The sequence below is a fragment of the Diadema antillarum genome, unplaced genomic scaffold (genome assembly GCF_040938485.1).
Source record: "Diadema antillarum isolate AM-2024a unplaced genomic scaffold, OU_Dant_1.0 seq00001521_RagTag, whole genome shotgun sequence".
Taxonomy (NCBI): Eukaryota; Metazoa; Echinodermata; class Echinoidea; order Diadematoida; family Diadematidae; genus Diadema; species Diadema antillarum.
In genome coordinates this window covers 421,953-443,202 of record NW_027272253.1, presented here as the reverse complement: position 1 = coordinate 443,202, position 21,250 = coordinate 421,953, and the positions used below count along the sequence as shown (strand labels likewise).

Below are 21,250 nucleotides of genomic sequence, written 5' to 3'. Positions count from 1 at the left end.
AGGTTTTCCCGGCCAATTTCGCACTTTAGTCAGTCCAATTCCTAATTGCTGCATTCAATTTAGCAAAATATACCATGGATGACATGTTCGGTAGTTCAATTTTATGATCTCTTCATTGAAATTCATTTTGGAGCATTCAAATTACCATTAGCCTAATTCTAATTAACACTTTTTCAATTGAAATTCGTAAAACAAGCAGCACCATTTGGTTATTCGTTCATTCAGTTTAGAATGATATAGTCACGTGATCACGGACATGCTGCGCTCGTTCATTCCAATTCATTTTGGGCAATCAATTTAATATCTTTTGCATTCAATTTAGCACGCATGTTTATGGTTTGCTTCTTTCTTTATTTTCTTAACATAGTTATTGTTTTCCAAGCGTCATTACATTTCATATTTGCGTACTCATTTCAGAGATTTTGGTAACACTTTTTTTCTTTAATGTGCTTAGTGACTCTTCAAGTCCGAGGATAGTGCAACATGTGCATGGCCACAACTTATCTCGCCGTTGAGCGCTTTATTCCGTGTGTCGGCCAGTTGTAGGAAGTCAAGGTTATGATCATCAAATATTCCTATAATTCTTTTTCTGTCCCCTTGAGAAATACGTTTGTATCTAATTTGTGCCGTCATGACTGGAAGAAGATGAAGTTAAACTAGAGTATTGGTACATGTAGGCCTAAAATGTCTTGTATGAAAGAAAACAGCAAACTCGAGTTATGTAATATGGTCAAAAATACGATACTTTTACTGCTTAACAGTGCGTGGATGAAACAATAAGTCACATAGAAATGCGCGTTTAAATGTTATCACCTTTTCAAAAAAGAAATAACATGACGTTAATTTCAATGAACACGTTAGGAATATGACTGCCCATACGCGAAATTGAATGACTAAAATATCCCTTTCGCCAGTGCTGGCGAATTTGAATGACTGAAGAGCACGTGCCAATTTGAATGCCCGTTTTACGAATTCGAAAGGCACATGTGCAAATCTCACTGATCGGAATGCTAAATTGAACGAACAACTTGCAATTTTGAATGACAGAATGTGCAGTGATGAGGATTTTCGCTAAATTGAATGAACCTTTTACCAAATGGACTGACAAAAGTGCGAAATTGGCCGGTAAAACCTTTACTAAAGATAATCATTTCTTTCGTTCACTCATGCTTTTGCAATTAATAGTCAGTTTTATAGCACTCTTTTTGGCCACGCCGTATTCAAGCATAAATACGGAGTTGTCTCATATAACCAAACGAATACTGTAACCAATTCTTCTTTCACCCGATCACTGTATGAACCTGCCGACCCGTTCGATGCAAGATCTTACACAGATCGAGTCATGTCGAGCTGGTCTAAGAAGTCTATAGTGGAAATCGAGTATTGACCGTGTAGCGATCGTGTAATGATTGTGTGTAGATCGGGATGTTCGAGTAGAAATCTGTGTGGTTGTCCAGGAGAGATTCTGGAGATGTCGAGAATGGTCGGATGTGGATCGTAAAAGATCGAATAGCGGTCGGGAAGGGATCGTGTTGAAGGACGATCGAGCATTTGGTCGGGATTGCTCTGGTAAAAATAGGTGATCGGGATTGATCTCGCTTGATCGAGTTGATCTGATCGGCAGTGGGAACGGGGTATTAAGGAGAAATGTCTTTCAGTGCTGAACCGTTCTACGACGTAGATTCAAACAAAGACAACAATTCCAACAAATTCATCATAGAAGTTTAAAGAATTAGATTAAAGAAAAAAGAGGATATAATAAAACTGTATTCACAAAAGAGTGACAAGGGCAGCAATATCATACCTGATATTAGATGCCTTTACAGATCTTCAACGAGCTTGAAAACAAATCCTGTCTAAATTTTCTTTTGGTGGAAAATTCAGCAAAGAAAATTGGATTCTATCGGGAATCTTTTCTTTTGCGAACTTAGTCAAAGAAGAAGAATTACAGTCATATTTTGCATTCTATAGTGTTCTTGGATTCACCAGTAATCACCTTTTTAAAGTGAAATTACTGAGCGTATTTGATAAAACTCTCATATTTCTTATAGGTTTTACAAAAGAAAAACACAATTATGACGCCATGATGTCATCATCTGATGACTGGATGACTGTTAAGGAAATCTACAGAAGTAAGAGTTTCATAATATGATTATTTCTCATGAATAATTGACTTACTCATTTGTACATCATTTCTTTTTAAATTAAAAAAATTCAATTTTTAATTTGTTTTTAATCGAAAATTCATAAAGTGAAAATTTTTTACTATGTATTAAATTCGCATTTTGTTTATTTTGATGAAACTGTAGCTGATTTGGAATTTGCTTATCACGCATATTGTAAATTGTTTTATATATTATTTGTATCTCAGGACCTTGATGAAAATCAGTACATTTGCTGATCATGTAATCCTGAATAAAGATGTTTTAATAAATAAATAAATAAATAAATAAACAAACATCACCTGAAGAAGGAATCACAGTGAAGGACATCTACCATGCATAGTGGTAGTGCATCAATATTATATCGTGATGTTAAAACATCAAGTACACTGTATAGTTCGAAAGCTTCGGCCTCTCTCTTCGGGTTCAATGTTACTTTGAACGGTGTGAAGCCCAACAGACCCTCTTGTATAACTGGTGTCTTCGGAGGGGTTTCGTGAAGCCAGACTTGTGGGGTGTCAGCGCAACACATTAACTTCCTCGAAACGGGAGGCTGAAGCTTCGGACTATAAGGTAGGGGGCCTACAGTGTAAGTGTAGTAAGTATTTTACTATGACTTGCCTCATGTTCTAGTGTCGTCTCCGGGTCGGGTCTAGGAATTCTGTATAAAGGGGGGGGGGTAAAATTCTTGTTCAACTTTTGGGTTTCATTGGCTGATCCATGCATAAAAAAAACACAAACAAAAATCAAAGGCAAAAAGAAATAAAGAGCAGCGCATTTGTTTTAACATAAAATAAAGGGGTGCGCCCTGGATCAGGCACCATGGTCTCTGACCCCACAGACCCCCCCCCCCCCCCAACACACACACACACACACACACACACACACACGCACACACGCACACACAGACACTCAGGTAATCATCGTATACCGCCGCCGGAGCGTTCTTTTTTTTTTCTTCTTCTTCTTCTTCTTCTTTTTTTTTTTTGGTCAGGAAAATGGGGGGGGGGGGGCTATATAGGCCTATTGGGGGCTCAATTGGGGAGAAATATCCTGAAACATCGTTGAAATTAGGGGGCTTTTAGTATTTTCTCCAAACTTCGAATTAGGGGTTGTTGAAATCAAATTATTACCATCTGTTTTTGCAGGACATTTCGCCACATACATGTACAAGTACGTACGCCGTACTAGCTAGGACCTCCGTCATACGCTACGCTGCCTGTATACCCTATATGTATATAATATGAATGTATGCTATCAGGCTTCACTTAACTCCAAAGCCCGTGAACAAAATTCTATCCCATAAATTCATGAGGTCTTTCTAAGAATCTAGAACAGCTACTACCACGTGATGTGTATGACTGACCGCCTGATTGGGGGGGGGGGGGGGGGCAGTGATCGAGTGATCTCACAATCTGCACTTTCAACGTCCAGACAAGGCAATTTTATCATCACAGCTCATCACATGATATTACCATAACAACACATCATGTCCAGCCTTCCTTCAGCTTTACGTGCCCATGTTACTTTACTTTTTATCTGACATTATATTTCTTTCCCTTTTGTTTTTTTCATGTGTGAAGCCACGTCACTAACAACCCTGACATGACAATGCCAATGGTACCTGCTTCTTTTAGCCATGGGTTAATGACAACGAATTTGCAGTAAAAATATGAAAATCTCGGAAAGGGAGTGGAGCTCACGAAAGAGAGTCTAAGAGATATTAATTATAAAAAGACATGCAGTCACAATCATGAGACAGGGTCTCGCCGCACCTTTGTATAGAGTGTACATGTATGTCACTCAGTAAGTATACGGTACATAATGTACTGTACTCACCAACCCACCGTGTCTCCTGAGCTGCGCTGTACTAGTATATTCCACCCTAGCACATACACACACAGAATCAAGCATGCGAATATTACGCAGTGATCTGAAGTCCTAGAGCAGCGATCAGGAATCACGATCAGGAAATACGGTATATCACCACAGCATACGCCAATATGTTGGTGTTACTACTGACATTTTTCCAAAGACGGTGTGCACTGGCAATGCTCAGTCGTAATGTTGACTGTGTCGTAAAGGTCGCTACAGTTAAGGTCAAGCGGTAGAGCGGGGATTCCCCAACTCATATAACGCGTACTGGACCACACTGTGTATAAGTGGAAATTTTCGCGCATTTTGCGCAACCAGAAGCTCCAGCACGGAAATTAAAGCAAGCGAATATTTTTGAATGCCATGTGCTCCGACCCAAACCCAAAGACAAATGTGGATTGAGTGAAAGCAGCAACATTAGTAGCAAATATCAGTGAAAGATTGAGGAAAATCTAACAATCGATGCAAAAGTTAAGAATGTTTAAAGTTTTGGTCTTGGAATCGGTGGATGAGGAGACTAGACTAGAGGTTATTTGGCGTCATGTGAGGACAACAATATAAAGAAAATATATTTAAGGGAATTACACACTAAAAAAAAAAAAAAAAGAATCATTTTACATATAAAATGATAACACATTCAATGAATTCGATACTGACAGGGTGGCAATATTCCCCCTGCTCTGTGAAAGCGGTAAGTCAAGTGCTGTCTCATTACGCTAGAAAAGTGAATTTTTTGTGGAATCTTCCTGATTATTTTCTTTTTTATTGTTGTCCACATACACTGCATATCCTCCAGTAGTCTCCTCTCCGAGGGTTTCCAACACCAAAACTTTAAGAATTCATAACTTTTGCATCGATTGTGATCCGATTTTTCTCAAACTTTTGACGTGTTCTACTAAAGGCCGTGTCACACCAGCCTTGCGTGCGACTTGCAAAGAACAATTTTGACTACCCGGAGGTCCCCGTAGATATCCGCACATGACAGTACCTAGCATGTATCTCGAAAGTAGTCGCCCGGAGGTGCGCACGCATATTTTTTTTTACCCGCAACCGCGTGTTTAGGCCCTGTCACACGTTTCCGGGCAAGCTACTCGGGCTTGTTACGTGTAGGGATTTTCTAGCATACCGGACATTCCTGAGGGCGGAAAAGGATTTGTGCGAGTCAGCGCATGTGTCTTACTTGCTGGACGCGTTATACTTGCGAGTATACTGTGTGACCTTTGTACCAGTCGCGTGGGGGCTGAAAACTTAGTGAAGGAATTCCTCTAATGGAATGGCTGAAATCTCACAGAATTTCATTATCTTGGATGCATACGGGACTGCGAAGCACCTGCGTGGGAATTGTCTGGGAAGTACTGCCGCTAAGGGTCTCCTACTGGCGTTCTGCGTGGACCTCTACGGGCATTCCCTCGACTCACCAGGAAAAAGTTTTGGTCATGCTCAAAACTTGGCTGCGGTTAAATCGGACTTGCGTGAGCACCTCCGGGCAACTAGATACTGTCAGGTGCGGACCAACTGCGGAGAGCTACTTGGAGTAAATTTGTTTCCCCGCAAGCCAAGTCGCAGAAGTTCCCCCGTACGGTATGACAAGGCATGAACGAAAATTGCAAACATTCTTGTTCGCTCGCTGAAAATCTTCTACGTGCTGGAAACTACCTCCTCGCCACAAGCCCGCGTTATGGTGTGACACGGCCTTAAGGTTGTGGCTTTCACTCAACCCACATTACTTCTTGAGTTCGGGTTTCCTTTGAAAATTCATCTTACCTTACCGAGCACGAAAAAATACTCGTTTGAAAATATCCACTTTTACAACACAGGCCTACACAAACTAAAAAAAAAAAAAAAAAAAAAGACAAAAGAGTGGTATAAGTGAGAATTGACATCGCAAAATTTTGTGGCCCGGCTGCGTGATTGTTGCCTCGACTGCCTCCGACATGATAATATCATCTAAAGGAAGATAAGAAAAGTGGGCAAATATTGACTGTCATGCAGTCTTGGGCAGGAGAAGCCTTTTAGATTGATTGGATACGTTCATCGCGCAATGAGCCCTTGGCTGGCTATATAAGACGTGTAATATGCATGTGAATGCTTAAAGTAACATAATTAAAGCGTACCATGAGCCTGTTAACAAACACACAGTCACACTTTGTGTCACCCTGTGGGGATTCTGTTACGTGTCCCAATATCACACGTACAGTAACTGTGTGAAATTAAGACATTTTCATATAAACCACACTGTATGTGTGACCGTGTGCTTGTTCCATATGAGGGATAGTATAGATCTTTATATGCTCAATTCATAAAGTCCAAAGGTTTATTTGTACACTTTACAGCTATAATAATTCGCATATAGTACGAGGCATAAATGAACCTCAGTGATGTCTCTGTGTCCGTGGTTGATTGTATATAAATGTCAGCTGATTAAGATCAGCACAGAGCAACAAGTTTGCCTTCCTTGTAGACCTCGTGCAATCGAAGAACTGTTACGGGACGTTAGAAATGGAAATGCAGCTGGGCAGGTGAACACGATATGCAAGAGAAATAGCGGGACACTTAAAGGGGATGGCTGGTAACTGATCAGTGGGAATCAGCATGGAATCAGTGGGAATGCTGGGGGGTGATTGTTCCAATTCTTGTGGGATTCAAGAGAACATTATATACCTATTGTTGTGTGAAAATTATGTACTTCAGAATGGTCTCATATTCAAGTAATGTGCAGTTTAATGTTTCCAGGTTAGCATGCCTGTACAGTGACTGGCGATCGTTTACGGGCCCACAAGAATTGGAACAATCACCCACAGCATGCCAACCGATTCCCAATGTTTCCCCCATACACTGCTATTGTGTAAAACGACTTGCTTCATTTTTAGTTTAGAATGTTCATTTTCACAAACTTTTGAATGGACTTACCAAGTATGACTATTCTTAAAGACCTAATAAAATGCTTGCAAAATGTTTTAATATGCAAAAGAAATGTAAAATATATGTCATGATTATCAATGTAAACATGTTGTCAGTGTCGTTCCGGTTTTTATCGCTTCTAGAAACTCCCCCAAATATCACATTTTTGGAGGACCTCGTTGCAGCTTTTGCGAAAAAGATAGTCACGTGACCAACACCCCTGAACCGATTGATGACGTATAAGCACGGAGTTGTGCTCAGTAAATCGGATGTTAGCACCCGCCGCTCAGCACAAGCACTATAGATTACTTGCTTGGTACACGCGCGTACACGTTAGCTAGCCCGGCCAGGCCCGGGCCCCGCGGGATGTGCGCTCCCGGTCGACCCACTGACTGTCGACATGTACGCATTAGTACCACGTACATTATCACCAAGTTAGCTTGCACAAATACCTGGTACCTCGAGCATAATGTCTTCCCCTATATGGGTAAACTTCGACATTGATGATGATGATGATGATGATGAAGACTGCAGCTCTGACGATAGCGGAGAAGAAGAGGAGGCACATGAAGTTGAAGGGGAAGATGGGGAGGGAGAGGCAGCCGATGAACCAGAACGTTATCGTGGGGCTGCACCTTACCGATATGAACCAGCTGCATCTCACCCGCTGCCAGTGCAAGAGTGTATGAACATGGCACCAAGTCCGAGAATAGACCTCACGGAAACGATCGCCTGGGAAATACAGAGTGGTATGTCTGGTATGCCCCCATATAGTTTAACGTTAGAAAGGATATAATGTATTCTACGAGTCATGATTGACATTGTAAGTTGTAACTGTTTGTCTAAGTACAACAATTAGTAGTATAGTACAGACACGCAGGGGTGGGGCCCATTTCACGAGTTTGCCGAAAATAATGGATATCCAAGCGTACCACAGTTGTATCTGTATAATTGGCAGTATTAAATCCGATACAATTCATTAAATATTCTTTTGTCTAAAGGCTTAGCCAATGACAATAGAGCAGCGCAGCACCTGCTATGCGCTCGCTGGCTCGCTCACCCGCCAGCGCTAGCCGCCGGCCGGCTGTCGCTGCGCTGCGCTAGCATAGCCTTGCCAGCTCGCTGGCTATGGCTAGGCTGGTCGGACAATCAATATCGACGACTCCGTTCTTAGACGTCATCACAATTTAGAAGTGATAGTGCGCCGCATGCGGCGAAAGTATAGAAAGTTTTCCAAAACCAAGGAAATTGCATCCATTATGTTAACAAATACAGAACAAAATTCAGAACAGTAAAAAAACCCGCACAACCATAGAATTACTTAGAATTTAACATTTAATATTGTTACATCATTGAGAAAAAAATGTCTAAACCATTTTATTAGGTCTTTAATTAAGAATAGTCATACTTGGTAAGTCCATAAACCTATGTTAAAAAAGAAGAAGCTGATTTCCTGATTCTGTTGTAAAAACATGAATGTCACAAGTTGGGTACATTATTCATGGAATTACGCATAGGTCTGTGGCCGCTGGACAGGAAATCGCTATAAAGAGGATCTTTAAGCTTTGTTTTTCTGGGGGGGGGGATCACATATAGTGCACGTAAACAAAACCTGTGCGCTAAGGCAGTTTTGACTGCATTATATGAAATAGTATATATATATATATATATATATATATATATGTATTTATACATAAGTATATATGTATATAAAATTATCAATATATATATATACATACATATATATATATATAATTATAATCATATAACTTATATATACATAATATATAATATATAGATATATATATATATATATATATATATATATATTATATAGTCCCTATATTTATATGATGTATCTGGGTGAGAATTTTGAACGATGTACAATTGCCAATTTTTGCACCTTATGACATTCTTTCCCTTAGAACACGCCAGGACAATCTAAGAAACCGGATTTTTTCATGTCATCTCAAAGATTGGTAAATTTCCTTTCAGGAAATGTATGGTTTGTTTGACTTTTGCCTGATATGTTTCATTTGACAAGGACTTGAAGCGTAAAAATACGGTAAAAACGCTATTTTTACAATAATTTTTGTTTTTCAAACTAATGATGTGCCTTTTTTATAGTACGTGGCATCTAATATCTGACCATGTTCTGGATCTGACATATCATGGGTATGTATCACAAAATTATAAGAACTTTATGAGCACGTATAAAATTACAGAGAACAATTGAAATATCAAAGTCCTAAACAGACGAACGTCCGTGATGCTCATATTTCTATCGCTGCTACAAATTCTACTTTGTTGTCCCAATTGTAGTGTATACGAAAATTTAGTGTTCCACCTAATGAACATATCCTGCAAAAATTGTACGTCTGCTGGCTGTACATGGGGCGTTACATTCTTTTATACAAAATTATACTCAGTTTTCGTCACGGACGTGCTTCCGCTATTTTCTAGGAAAGATCGCAGCCCATTAAACTTTATTGGCGATATTGTTCTCAGTCGTAATCAACTAAGATCTAGCCACAGGATAATATGTTTGTTTTGAGTTTCTGTCCATCCTTTGTCGAATAGGAACCGAAATTATATTTTTAGACGAACCTCCGAGAAAAAAAGAACGTCCGTGATGATTAAAACGTTTTCGAGTGGGACACCATCTTGCTTTGATGGTGGAAGTACATTTTGCCTTTGGCTCTCTAGCAGAGGAGCTGCATGTCATTTTGGGAGCGGACTGAGGTTTGTCCGCAGTTTTTGGACCATGCAATTCACCGAGAACCAAGCAAATAATTAATTTTTCTCTGAAAATTCACCTCCTGTTCCCTCTCTGAGAAATACATATGTTGTAAGGATGTCAAAATTCTTATAATTTGGATTGACAATACCGTTTCACAATTTTGAAAAAGGTTAAGAATGCTAGGTATTCTCTGCCGATTAGTTATCCGTCCTGGAACATGACCCTAATTGTAGAACGAACGTCCGTAAGAATTCCAGCGAACGTCCGTGACGTATGCAACCCCACCGATAGGTATATTAGTTGTAACTTGTCCCGAAAATGTCCTGTATTCTTTAAAACTTTTGGCTCCAATAGCGACACGGAAAGTTTTACAAAATAAACAATGAGTTTAGAGCAGTAGTCTCAGAATTTTTAAGGCGTTATGTGATCATGATGAACAAACAGTTGAAAATTTACCTACAATTTTACGATTATTGTCCCTCTATTTATTCAAAAAACAGCTTAACGCTGAAAACAAAGTTATAGGAAAATGGAATTTTGTGTAATCTGTCAATTCGGTGCATTTAAATTTCTTTCTAATGAGGTTCTGGGGACAATTTGTACTGTTACAAGTTCTGAAAGTTTTTTTTCACGGACGTTCTGTCCGAGAAAGGAAATTTCTGATAATTACAAATATATCACTTCACATTAAGTTAATGTTACTTGAAAATATCACCAAATCACCGAGTCGCTCATACCCAAAAGTGAATAACGTTCAGCGCTCAATTTACCTGTAATAACAAACGGAAAACATATTGGTCACGGATGTTCGTTTGTAGAATAAGTCAATGGATTACATAGAAGGAGATAGAAGAACAGTGCCACTTTTTAGTGACAGATGCTCCAAGTGTTTATCTTTTGAGTATGGTAGCTGCCGTCTCAAACAGAACACATCCAGTTTTGGTCTCCATAACGGACGTTCGCTTTAATTGTCATGATATTAAATGCGTTAATTCATTCTTATTTTTCCGTTCACGACGATTTTTCTCGCATCCCCTAAGTAGTCTGAACATGCTGCGACCAAGCAAAAAAACCAAAACAAATCCGAAAAGTGCTACGCAATCACAATCAGGATAATGACGGATGAAGTCTGTAATGGGCATGTGTTGAAGAAGAAACGGAAAAGTTTCAAAAGGACGTGGAAGCAGTTGAATGAAAATGAAAAGAAACAGAGAGGGATCAAGCTCCAACACACAGAGAAAAGAATTGCCAGTGCACTCCCGTTATACCAAATTCCTCTGAAGAAGTTTGTTTGTTTGTTTGTTTGTTTGTTTATTTTTTTATTCATCGAAATGCCGTCACAAGCGAACAAAAATAATGCAGTTTACAATTATTGTCTGATGAAAACACGCAAATCCTCCGCTTATCATGACATAGTGTTATTTTATACTCATCAATGAAAAGCAATGTTAATTTTTAATTCTTTCTAAGATTTTTTTTCATTTTACATTTAAGAGACAGAGAGAGATCGTACTCAGAAAACACGTGCTAAAAAAAGCAGTGATCAAGAATAGGTTAAAGTTTGCACTTTGATACGTTCGCTCTTCCAAAGATTCGGTAATCCGAATGTCCAAAGGTTTGTTATTCCGAAAGTAAAAAAAATCGTAGTTAATTCAGAAGGTTTCTTATTAAAAGGTCCTTATTCCGAAAGTTTGTTAGTCCGGAAAAAAAAAATTAAGGTTCATTACTTTCAGGTCCGTTCTTCTAAAAGTGGAATTCGCCTGACATTCATGTAGGTGAAAACGGTTATCGTGAGGTTTTGAAATTTGGAGGATTTGGTTATATAACTTGTTTCTCCACATTGGGATAAGCGAACCTGATTGTTCATGTTCCAATGAATAATCCTTTCGATTAACCTTCGGAGATTCCTATCATTTACCGAATAAAAAAGCTTCATGATTATACGAACTCTATCAATTTTCGGATTGACAAACTGCATGAATAACGAGCCTCCGAAATGACGCGCTACAAAATTTTTGTTATAACAAACCATAATTGTATAATATCGAAATCACAAACATCCATCCAAGTTATATGGACTTATCGTGTCTTGTTATGACGAAACTTCGCAGTATCGAACCTAATATCATTTCTGACTAATATAATAACACAAATTCTCCTCGGTAACAGTGTGTAACACAAGGAGCAAACGCAGAGGGATTTCTTCCTATGTAAACGTATTCGTTTGCCCTCTCCAGCTAAACTTCGTATTTCTATAACGGAGCATATTTTTTTTTCTATGTTAATTCTATGTCATAATTAGCTGTGACCATGTTCGTTAAAAGCAAATTTTGCATTGTAGACCTAAGATAACAAATTTAGGACCTGAATCTTTACTTCGTGATAACGAAATTTTGATAAATATATTCGTTCTCAAGGATGGACTACGTCACTGAGATTACACGTACGTTTCTATTTTCATTTACGAGAGATGGAAAAATTTTCTTTGATTCCTCAGTAAGAGAAGATAAACAAGCTTTTATAATTGAGAATTGGTAATATATATTCAGGATTTTGCGGAGGAGTTTGTTCTTGACATGAAATTGCGGTTGGTTGTGAGTAGAATGCGTTTCCAACTTAAGAGAACTGCATTGTTCAATACCTTGTTTGTTCCGAACGTCCGTGAGGTATATGCGAACCTCCGCGATGAAAACTATGCTATGTTTGTTGGGTTATCGAGACTGCCTAGATCAGATACATGGTAGAAGGGTACGTTATTATTTGGGAGTGAGGATTAAAGTATGGGATAGTGAAATAAGAGGTCAAAATACTGAGTTTCTGTAAAATGCGCGTAAAGTGAAGAAAGTGTTTATCGGAAGAGCAATATTTCAACAGAAATGACGAATTTGGTTGAATCATCAATTGTCTACCATTACGTACTGGTTAAGAGTACAAGCTTGATATTCTCCCAATACCTTTACCTGTCCCTTAAGATATTTCGTTACAATTTTGAACTGAATCAGATTGTTGCAAACTATGTTAAATGGCATTCAAATGTAAGTGCAGTACTATTCCCCATGGACGTTCGCTGCTCTGGACATGGTTAACTTCCTCGGTGAATAAAAACTTGTTCCTCTGGGAAAATCCTAGTATAATTGGGTTCATATTAAATCTTGAGTTATACTCTTTCAGGTAAGGTTATGATTTGGAGACTTTCCTACTTTTTAAAATTTGCCTTGTTTTGGCTCAATTGTACATCGTTCAAAATTCTGACCCATCTGTATGTTTATTTATACAGTGTATGTACACATATATAGATAGATATAGATATACAGTGTGTAAACATTATTCATACATCAAAAACTGAACGCACACATGCACACACACGCACGTTTTCACGTACAAATTTGCTAGGGTACGAAAAAAAGAACAATAACCAGCTTCATCCAATTCTGCATCAGAAACTCTGTCATTAAAAAATCAAATCATTAATTGACTGTGACATTGAGAACACATTCCACTTCTACAAATCTCTGAACGTCATACTCATCATGCCGATATACTTCATTATGTTGTCACAATGAATCTAATCATACGTACTATGTGTTTCACTCTTCTATTTATCTATTAATACGTCACGTAACTCCTTGATAACACAAAGAAATGCATCATGAATCAATCACAATCAAAGAAATAATTTGGGAATGTGCATAAGAGTCAACTTTCATTACCAATACCATTAAAAATGCCAGAAATTCTTGCATACTAATGCAAGGATGGTCAAAATACTTCAACAAAGGAGTAACTGTCATTAGTTTTATTGAAAAAAAAATGTTCGGATGCTAAGACCTACCAACTGCATATAAGGCCGCATCCGGTAGAAAACAAGAGAACACAGTGCAATACAAGTTAAGTATGCAATATAAGTAAAGTAACATTACATGTATATTCAAAGCATTGAACAGTTAGAGCGGTGAGGATGTTGGAAAGGCCGGGCGAGGAAGACCTTGTGAAGAAGTGATATTGACTCTGTTTCTTTCAAACTCTGAAGAAAGGCATTACCATGTACACGTACTACACACAAACGAAATAATTACGGCAGAATGGCCCGACGTCATAGTCACAATTATCCTGACAGAAAATAACTTTCCCGTTTTGGTGATTACATAAGCTCTGTAGTTACGTAGTAAAATCAGAGGTTCACAAAAGGTAAATCATTTCATTTATTGTTAACCCCTTCCTCGGAGTAGCAACTGATTAGTAAAACTGAATATAGCTCATCCGCAATGTAGGCCTACATTGAATAGGTTGTCTAATATTAATAGATATTACTGACTCCTCTAATCATATTCACCTTTAACATGAAGAAAATATTTACAAAATTTGACTTCCACTAATAATCTTACACGAGAACACCAAATAAGTTATTATTGAAGCAAAAATGCAACTTACGTCAAATTGGTGACACCTGGAGTGTCAACAATTTGCATTACCAAAAATGTCCTCACTGCTCAATGTACAAGTAATAACAGAGAATGCGTACTCATGGATAAATATATTGCAGGCGCAGTTTATTCTATGTATGTTTCATAATCGACTCAACTGCATCATAGAAACGACTTTCCTCACAACAGCCTTTTGCAGCTGGTGAAAATTGGAATACTAAGTAAAACAAATTAACGACAACCAAATAAATACCTAGAATCTTTATGCAGGGGACCTACAGTTCCCATCGTACTTCACGCTATTCCGACGAGTATTGTGCTCCTTCATGCTCATGCTCGATTAAGTAAACACGAGGTACCCCCCTCCCCCCCCCCAAAAAAAAAATAAAAAATCAACAACAACAACAAAGCAACAACAACAAAGCAACAAGAACCCAATAAATGTCTTCCCTTTACCACAACAATACTTCTCATTTGATAGATCGATATAGTACTTTCTATAGGAAATATCATCTTGCTGGTTTTCAAATACATGTACAGTGTACTTATAATGTTATGACACTAATACTACGGAATAGCCTATCCTTCGTTCAAGATGGGAACGGGAGTGCACTGTTTAATTGTTTTTAGACTGCTTCAATTAGTTAATTTTTATGAATATTTTGCGACTCCTCATACTATATGAGGACAGTTAATGTGGTATATCATGAATAAGTTACCCTCCAAAGGCAACACATGTACATGCATACAACTCACGTACTTATGTTTTACATTTTGTACTTTTTTCTCCTTTTTAATAAAGCACTGGCCGTGATTTGCACGTTCAAAAAAAATATTTGAATCGTCATCACACAATAACAGAACATTGATAAGGGCATCTCTAAATCTCGGAATTCTTATCGTATTGCTTCTTCTTTCTCTTCATATCTTTCTCTACGACAAACGTACTTATCCTCCTGTGATGCTTTGATTTGTAGCCATAAAAACGGTAGATTAGACATACATGTACATAGAATAATTCACATAACACGTAGGGCCTATTGCTCGAGTAACATAGCGCCTAACAATCGGTGCAAAACTTACTCAAGTTACATTGCAAGGTCCTTTTTACAATTGTTTCAAGCTGAGATTGGCCAGCATAGATTATTATTTTTTTAAGTATGCAGACAATAAGAATCACACTTTTTTAAAACAAGAAAGGAGATACCTCGTAAAAGCTCCCATTCCATTGACCGTCGGAGGATCATCTGATCACAAAAATGCACATATTTCGGCTTTCTGATAAGTTCCGATGAAATCTGAGCCGACAAGTTCCGAAAACTCGCACCAAGGACTACCAAGTGTGATACTAGTGCCAAAATACCCCTAGAACCTAGACTCGAGTTATTAACTTGTCCGATGACTATTTGGCGGATCGGACACTCTACAGACTGTCATGATGTCGGCGGCTGGACACGCATGATACTTGAGCACCATAAATCTGACACTCATCCACCTAACTCGAGACTCATCGGACTGACTCGACACTTAGCCAACACTGACTCGATTTGTCACAGCAAATCAATGGCGTCAGATGTCGTCTGATGATGCATACCGGAATAGCATTCTATCAAATATGAAAGTCAATATGAGAGAGTCATTATTCAGTGCTGTCGGCAGAAAATATAGTTCTTTGAGACCATGGTACAGCAATCTACTCGAGTTTGTAGTGACACGGGTCTATTTTCTATAGGAATTTAATGGCTTTAAGCTGCACCTTTTTTGAAAGTTGCTGTAAATACAACGTGGTAGAGAAGATGATTAATTTGTAGTTGACCACCGGAGTTGAAAGAAACTGAGGTATGACGTCAAGAAGTAAAGTGTCATCACTTTTAGTGTCTTGTTTTAACGCAACTACAGATGAAGCCGTTAGTTTTTACTCCACTGGGAGTCATGGTATTAAAGATGACTATATTTTGAGTCTGGTCGATAGGATGATTTTGAATTCACTGAGGCTTGTCGTAATTACAAGTTTCAATCAAAAATCTGCACAGAGTGAGTAGGTAGTTGACATGACTACAATCGGGTGAAAAGCGAGTATAATTCATAAAGACAAGACCATGAGATGAAAGGTCTCAGCCAGCCAATTGTGTCTACAAGCTTATATCCACGGACAAATTTACGATTCACGGAAATGAGTAACTGACTTTGATACATGTGTGAACTCTGTAAAAGAAAAACACGTGTCACTGCACGGACAAGCTGAAATTTCATTGAGACGAGTCATTGGACTCTAAGACATGTGTGAGTAACAAAAAAGAATGAACTTGCGCACAGACCGGTGGACCGTTTCATGAAGAAATCACATACAAATCTGCAACTGATTGACAAATTGCCCTACATCGACGTAAATAAGCACTGAATATATCAGTCGACAGAAGAATTTCATGAAATTGAACATAAAAGACTTCACACAAATCTCACAAAATGGCCAAAGTCACTAATATGTAACTCATGACGCAAATCTCTCGTTTGAAGAGGCTACACCCCAGTAAATAATGCCAGTGCATATCTTGGCAATCAATGACTTAAAGTCAAAGATATAAAACACCTGTTTCTTGACCCTGGCCTAATCTAAGCATCAGTCATCGCCACAGCGCCACAGGAGGGGGGGGGGGGGCACCGCGAGAGGAGGAGATTGTTTTGGTTTTGGCATGGGCCATGTAGCTCCATGGTGCGTGTGTGTGTGTACGTGTGTGTGTGTGAGTGTAGACATTCAGCGTATGCAGACAGAGCATGCCTGTACTGTAGTGACCGGAACTATTGTCATTCCATTTTGCTCTCCCCTTCTCCCTCCCCCATCTCTCCCCCTCTCCCTCCCTCTCTCCCCCTCGCTCTCCCCCCCCCCCCTCTCTCTCTCTCTCTCTCCCTCTCTCTCTCTTTCTCAATGATCCAGTCAGCAGGCTGATTGTAACCAGGGAGGTAGTCTCACCTCCCCGTTGTAACTCACTGCCAAATAGCACATTGTCAGCACCGGCAAACTGGCAATGCTCTCCTTCTTATTCCTGTATTTTCGTTATTTACGGGTCGATTTTTTTCGTTCGAAATGTAAAATGGATGACCATAGAATTTCTCAATAGAATATAAAATTGAAAACTTTAGAAAGGATAGAGAAAATTGAGTTCACTTTGAATGGTCTGCCACAGGCAGATATCGTTATCATGCTCTTACGTAATACGACAGCTGCTTTCTCAATGATCCAGTCAGCAGGCTGATTGTAACCAGGGAGGTAGTCTCACCTCCCCGTTGTAACTCACTGCCAAATAGCACATTGTCAGCACCGGCAAACTGGCAATGCTCTCCTTCTTATTCCTGTATTTTCGTTATTTACGGGTCAATTTTTTTCGTTCGAAATGTAAAATGGATGACCATAGAATTTCTCAATAGAATATAAAATTGAAAACTTTAGAAAGGATAGAGAAAATTTAGTTCACTTTGAATGGTCTGCCACAGGCAGATATCCTTATCATGCTCTTACGTAATACGACAGCTGCTGGAGTCATCAAACCCTGGCTTGGCCTCCAGGTTTGTCACGCCTGAGCAGAAAGTTTATTTGCAATGGACAAGTACTTCGACTCCCAACTCCCAAACGACAAATATACGCACCCCACTTTGGGTATGCCCCAGTTGGGGACTCGCCTCAAACGAGGGATTGACGGCATGCCCTCCCGTAGGGACGTCCCCAGTTACTTCGTACGGATTTATGAACGTGATATGATGATAAGTTCAATGAGAACATTGGTCGTTATATTTATTCCCTCATGCATGGAGCGTAGAATACAATGAGAAATAACAACAGACGTCCTAAGAAATCCAGCTGTGTGTGTGTGTGTGTGTGTATGTGTTTAAGAGAGAGATGAGTGAGGGAATGGGGGAGGGTGTTGAATTGTTCACATCTATTTTATTTTAAATAAAACGTGATGATGTAATCAGAAACTTTCTCCAACCCACAAAACTATACAGAGCGTATAAAAAAAAGGTAATCCAACTTTTCATAATTGTCAGTAATGGAGAATGCAATGTTAATTTTGAGAAAATAGGAAATGTTCCTCTTTTCATTGGTGTTTGAGTGTTATCGTGAAGAAACAGTGCATGTCTCACTGAATGGATGGAATCTCTCAATGAAAGTGGTAACTTTAATAGGCCAGCCTGCATGACTGCAGGTTTGTGTTTAGGGTTAGTGTTTATGGTTTCTTCTCATGGTTCATAACCTTTAACATAGCCACTTGTGCAATAACTTGGTAACTCCTACCATAAGGCAAACCATGACGCAAATCTCTCGTTTGAAGAGGCTACACCCCAGTAAATAATGCCAGTGCATATCTTGGCAATCAATGACTTAAAGTCAAAGATATAAAACACCTGTTTCTTGACCCTGGCCTAATCTAAGCATCAGTCATCGCCACAGCGCCACAGGAGGGGGGGGGGGGGGGCACCGCGAGAGGAGGAGATTGTTTTGGTTTTGGCATGGGCCATGTAGCTCCATGGTGCGTGTGTGTGTGTACGTGTGTGTGTGTGAGTGTCGACATTCAGCGTATGCAGACAGAGCATGCCTGTACTGTAGTGACCGGAACTATTGTCATTCCATTTTGCTCTCCCCTTCTCCATCCCCCATCTCTCCCCCCTCTCCCTCCCTCTCTCCCCCTCGCTCCCCCCCCCCCTCTCTCTCTCTCCCTCTCTCTCTCTTTCTCAATGATCCAGTCAGCAGGCTGATTGTAACCAGGGAGGTAGTCTCACCTCCCCGTTGTAACTCACTGCCAAATAGCACATTGTCAGCACCGGCAAACTGGCAATGCTCTCCTTCTTATTCCTGTATTTTCGTTATTTACGGGTCGATTTTTTTCGTTCGAAATGTAAAATGGATGACCATAGAATTTCTCAATAGAATATAAAACTGAAAACTTTAGAAAGGATAGAGAAAATTGAGTTCACTTTGAATGGTCTGCCACAGGCAGATATCCTTATCATGCTCTTACGTAATACGACAGCTGCTTTCTCAATGATCCAGTCAGCAGGCTGATTGTAACCAGGGAGGTAGTCTCACCTCCCCGTTGTAACTCACTGCCAAATAGCACATTGTCAGCACCGGCAAACTAGCAATGCTCTCCTTCTTATTCCTGTATTTTCGTTATTTACGGGTCAATTTTTTTCGTTCGAAATGTAAAATGGATGACCATAGAATTTCTCAATAGAATATAAAATTGAAAACTTTAGAAAGGATAGAGAAAATTGAGTTCACTTTGAATGGTCTGCCACAGGCAGATATCCTTATCATGCTCTTACGTAATACGACAGCTGCTGGAGTCATCAAACCCTGGCTTGGCCTCCAGGTTTGTCACGCCTGAGCAGAAAGTTTATTTGCAATGGACAAGTCCTTCGACTCCCAACTCCCAAACGACAAATATACGCACCCCACTTTGGGTATGCCCCAGTTGGGGACTCGCCTCAAACGAGGGATTGACGGCATGTACATGTATATGATACTTTCAAATCAAATTATGAAGTCCCTCATATTTAAGTGTGCCTTAAGAGTGAAAAGTCGCTCGTAAGACTTTTATGAAACTGACAAGAATGATCTGCTGACATGGTCAATTGACATTTCGGCAGGTATCCACTTCATCGTATTGAATTGAATGCATTCATACCTGCTTCAATTATCAAATTACCAAATACCAGGCTAGCTGCCAGGTGGATGTGCTAGCAAGTACCATTTATATGGATACATTTGTACATGAATAATCAATAAGCCTGATTATACAAACAACTTTTGTTTTTCATTTCGTTTTCTTTTTCATACGCAATGTGAACTGGATTAAATGCAGCAATTAGCATCAATCTGCACTCGCTGAATGCATTATGAATATAATGAAAAAAAAGTCTGCAAGATGAGAGAGCGTTGTAAAGTTCGTGTTATGAATGGTCAACTCTTTGAGTGTAACTGAGATTATTTATAGCCTATTGACAGTACTATTCAAGATTGTAACATTACCTGCACTTCGTGATGAGAGCAGTTCATGCGAGTAGGCCCTACATTAATCTACTGCAAAAGGTGATACGTGAGAGTAGTCCGTGTGAGTACATGCATCAAATTATTATTCTACTGCAAGAGGTGGAAAAGACATTTTTTTTTTAAATTAGAATCGATGAGTTTGCTTCCAATCGTGTGAGTCTATACATGAGGTGCATTATGACTCAGCATCATCACTGTAGTTATCTCTTTCATAGCTTAAGATTCACTTTTCGTGAAATAGTCTCAATCCTGACATAACTCTACACATCTCAAACATAAAGATGACGTGGATAATAGAAAATCTACACAAAAGTGTCAGTCAATATATTGAGCTATACGTAAAAACTACTGATGGAGTTGATTTATTTTACCGGTCTCAATTCCCCTTTAACCCTAACTAGGCCGGGCTATTTGGGTAGTTGATAGAGCGGGGGGGGGGGGGGGGGGGGGGGGCTCCCCCCCCCCCTCCAGATCTCGGCCGTCGACCGCGCGATCGCGACGAAAATTGGCACACACATTGCCTATGATGTAATCTAACATACCTAGAAGTTAATTTTTCAAGAAATTATCATTTATGCTAAATTATGCTAATTTATTCATAATGATGCATGAAATCATACTATTTGGTATAAATCACAAAATAAAGCTCAAAACAGGCACATTTTTTGTGCAAATATTCTTTTTAGTGTCCTTAGCAAATGTAATACAAAAAATTGTGATATCAGAAAAAATTCTTTAGTATTTTATAGGTTTTTGAATTTATGTATTTCTTTGTTTTTTCGACTTTATGTTTTTCATTGTTTTTTCGATGAAATTTGTCCGCGACATCGCTCCGAACACGAAAATATGCTATTCATTGATTTCAATCAATAAAACCCCCAAATAATCATGCTTTTATGAAATTTGCCTGTAAGCACAGTTTGCATTTAAATTGTACACAAATTCACGTTTTTGAGCAATTTTTGGTCTGACATGCATGCACATATTTATGCGTAACTTTGGAACCGCGCGCCCGGGCGTCGCAAATTTGGTGTCAAAAGATGCGGGAGACTCGAAAGAAAACAGTCATGAAACGTCGCGGCGATAGCTTTTTGCGATT

The 21,250-nt window shown here is 39.2% G+C and overlaps 1 protein-coding gene across 2 annotated transcripts in view; it reads right to left on the bottom strand.

Moving 5' to 3' along the window:
* LOC139710333 (uncharacterized) overlaps positions 1–4,207 on the bottom strand; it is a 54,490-nt gene extending 50,283 nt beyond the window's left edge. For both annotated transcript variants that reach the window (XM_071622255.1, XM_071622256.1), the window contains exon 1: positions 4,002–4,207. The gene's annotated coding sequence lies outside the window, so the exon portion shown is untranslated. The remainder of the gene's footprint in view (positions 1–4,001) is intronic.
* Positions 4,208–21,250: the final 17,043 nt, after the last annotated feature.